The sequence below is a fragment of the Capsicum annuum genome, chromosome 12 (assembly GCF_002878395.1).
Source record: "Capsicum annuum cultivar UCD-10X-F1 chromosome 12, UCD10Xv1.1, whole genome shotgun sequence".
In the NCBI taxonomy this organism is placed as follows: domain Eukaryota; kingdom Viridiplantae; phylum Streptophyta; class Magnoliopsida; order Solanales; family Solanaceae; genus Capsicum; species Capsicum annuum.
In genome coordinates, this window is record NC_061122.1 from 75949552 (window position 1) to 75953509 (window position 3958).

Here is a 3958-nt window from a genome sequence, read left to right on the forward strand (position 1 = left end):
ACTTCTTGGAAATGCTAATCTTGCTTGAGGGAATTTCAAAGAGTTTGAAAGAGTGTTTTGATTGGGAATAACATGTTAATAAAGTACCATAGGTGGTTTTAAGTCTTGGGGTCTAAGTAGGGAAAGAGAGAAATTACTAGGATGCCCTTAATTAAAAGACTATAAATTGATACCAGTGGATACGGGTGACCAAACAACTTGTTGGGTCACCCTACTACTAGTTTAGTCCAGTGTAGTCTAGACAGTGTCTAAGGCCACCTGACACTATTCTGGTTATGAGTTGCACCCTACGAATCTTATGCAATCCTTATGACTTGAGAAGGCAAGTTGTAGTCACAACAGGAACATATGTTAGTACTGGTTCCCTACGATCAGAACACTCAGAATCGTTATGAGTCTTGACGACTCATTAGGTGCTAGTCATGATAAACTCAGAAAATCAGCCAAGAAAAATGGCTAGGTTATGATTAAGGTCCTTACAATTCATAACGACACCCTACGATTCACAGGATGAGTCATAATGAGAAAACTGAGGATAAAATTTTAGAAATTTCAAGGGCCAATAATCTAGGGTGTTACATTCTCTAACCTCCTTTTAGGATCATTCGTCCACGAATGATAAGACAAGGTATGCCTCAACATGATTTTACATAAGAACACACCCACTCTTACCTATAAAAAAGTCAAAAAACAAAGATATTAAGGATTACACATATATCAATCACGACTATCCAAAGCAGGAACAAAAATGGGTACTTGGACTTCATATCCTCCTCGGCTTCCCAAGTAGCTTCTTCACGCCTTTGGTTCCTCCATAGAACTATTACAAAAGCCACGACCTTTGCTCGTAATCAGAGAACTTACCTATCAAAAAACTCATTTGGGACTTCCTCATAGGACAAAGAATCCGAGACATCCACACTTTTCAAAGTAACAACCAAGGAAGGATAGCCTACGCACTTCTTAAACATTGAAATATGGAAGATTAGATGTATAAACAACCATCTTAACTTTATCTAGATGATAATGAAGACTCATGTTGTAGTCCTTGAGCAACTCAACCCATCTTCTTCTCCTGAGATTCAACTCGTTCTAGGGGAACATATATTTTGAACTCTTATAGTCTAATAAGATGTAATTATGAAATCCATATATATAGTGACGCCAAATCTTCAAAGCATAGACCACAACCAACAACTCTAAATCATGAGTCATGTAGTTCTTCTCATATACCCTTCACTGCCTAGAAGTATATGCAACCACCTTGCCATGCTACATTGAAACACAACAAGTCCTACCCAAAATGCATAACAACAAACAACAAAACCTTTGGTACCCTTGGTTTGAGTCAAAACAAGAGCTGAAGTTAACTTTTCTTTTAACTTCTCAAAGAAACCCTCATAAGCATCTGACCACAAGAACTTGACCTTCTTCTGAGTAAACTTAGTTAATGGGGAAGCAATAGAAGGGAAGCTTTCCCAAAACCTTCTATAATAACTAGCTAAACCCAAGACACTCCGAATATAGATTGGAGTCAAGGGTATAGGCCATTTCTTAACCACCACAACTTTCTGTGTATCCACCATGATCCTTTCACTAGAAACAACATAACCTAGATAGGTCATAATATTTTACCAGAACTTACACTTTGAGAACTTTGATTACAACTGATGATCTTTAAAGGTTTACAACACAAGGCGGAGGTGATTGACATAATCTGCCTCACTCTTAGAATACAACAAAATATCATCGATGACCACAATTATGAACAAATCGAAGAACTGATGGAATACTTGATTTGTAACATCCATAAATGCCACCGGGGCATTAGTCAAACCAAAGGACATTATCAAAAACTTAAAATGACCATATCGGGTTTGGAAAGAAGTATTAGAGATATCCACTTCCCAAATATTCAACTGATGGTAACCCGACCAAAGATCAATCTTAGAAAAGTACTTAACACCCTGAAGCGATGCTGGTCAAAGAGAACATTAATCCTAAGAAATGAGTACTTATTGTTTATAGGCATCCAATTTAATTGGAGATAATCTATACACATCCCAAGGGACCACCCATCTTATGCACGAATAGAATTGGAGCACCCTAGGGAGAAACACTAGGATAGATAAAACCCTTATCTAGAAGATCTTTCAACTGCTCTTTGAGTTATTTCATTTAGCTGGAGCTATTCTATAGGAAGGGATAAAAATAGGAACAATGTTGGAGAGAAGATCAATCCCAAAATCAGTTTCCCTATTGGGAGGAACACCAAAAAGATAATAAGGGAACACCTTGGGAAATTTACAAACCACAGGGACAAACTACAAAGAAGGACCTTCGGATCTGGAATCATTAGCATGCACTAGATGGTAGCAGAACCCCTTGAAAATCAATTTTTCAGCTTTAAGCTACCAAATGAACCTTTCCTTAGGAACTGAGGAACTACCACCCCACTCTATCACTAACTCATTAGGAAAATAAAACTGACCCTTTGGGTCTGACAATCAAGAGATGCATATCGCGAATGCAATTAATCTATCCCTAAAATCACATCAAACTCTAACTGTCCAACTCTATCAGATCCACCAAGGTCTCCCTACCATAGACTGTCAACTCACAACCCTTATAGAACTTTCTATCAATAATAGAGTAACCCATCAGGGTTGACATAAAAAAGGGATCCAAAATACACTCAACATAAAAACCAAAATGATTAGCCACATATGAGGTCATATAAGAGAGGGTAGATTTAGGATCAAGTAAAAAATATACATTAAAATAGAAAAATTAGAGCGTACCAGTAATAACCTTAGGGGATGCCACAAAATATTGGTGTGTGGTAAAAGAGTACTGATGGTTTCGAGCAGTGCTGAAGCCAAAATTTAAAGTAGCACCCTTTTGTGCAAGAGCTGATGAAGTAACAACATGGACCCTATTTACCCAGAAGCAACCCTAGAAGGACAATTTCTCTGTATGTGACCAGTCTGGCTATATTTAAAAAACTTATTCGTCCCCTCTTTACAAACACCACGATGCACCTGACTAGAAAATCTATAAAGGGTAAATGATGGAGCTTACTGGGCCTTATTATCCTAAGTTTGCGCACTCTATCCCCTTGGACCAACATAATTTAGAAAACAATGACCACCCAATGGCTTCGAATAAGGAGAACTAGTAGTAGAGTAGGAACTACAATTTCCCCACTTTTTGTTAGACTATTTTCCGCAGTCTTCTTCAATCTAATGTTGATCTCCACCCTGATCTGAATACCAAAACTTCTTATTCTTCCTCTTACTTATCTCTAATTGATTTTTCTTTTCCTATTCCACCTGTTTTATATACACTATAAGTCTAGAGATATCTATATCTTTGTTCAATAAGGAAGCCTTTCTCTCCAAGATCAAATCATGGGACAACCCAAAAGCAAACTTCCTTATTCTACCTCTCATAATAGACACTAATTCTAGAGCATAACATGAGATCTGATCAAACTTCAAGGTATACCCTTTTACTGTCATCCTACCTTACTTCAAATTCATAAATTCCCCAGCATTTGCTTTCTTCAACTCCTAAGGAAAGAAGTAATCAAGAAAAGCACTAGAGAAGTCATCCCATAAAGAGGATTCAACATCATTACTACTATACTGGTCCCATTCCTCATACCACTAATATGTCACATCCTTCAACTAATAAGCAGCGAACTCCACACCCTCCATATCAATAGCATCAATCACATGAATTTTTTTTCCATCTCAACAATGAAATTTTAAGGATCTTCCTCAACTTTGGAACTAGTGAAAGTTAGAGGACTCAACCTCATAAATTAGCCAACTCTAGTGACCTCAGATAATGGAGCAACAGAAATAACACACTCAGTCTGAGAGGCCACCAATTGGGTAAGAAAATTGATCGACTAGCAAAACTCAGCTTTAGACACATCAGTTTGAGGTGTACG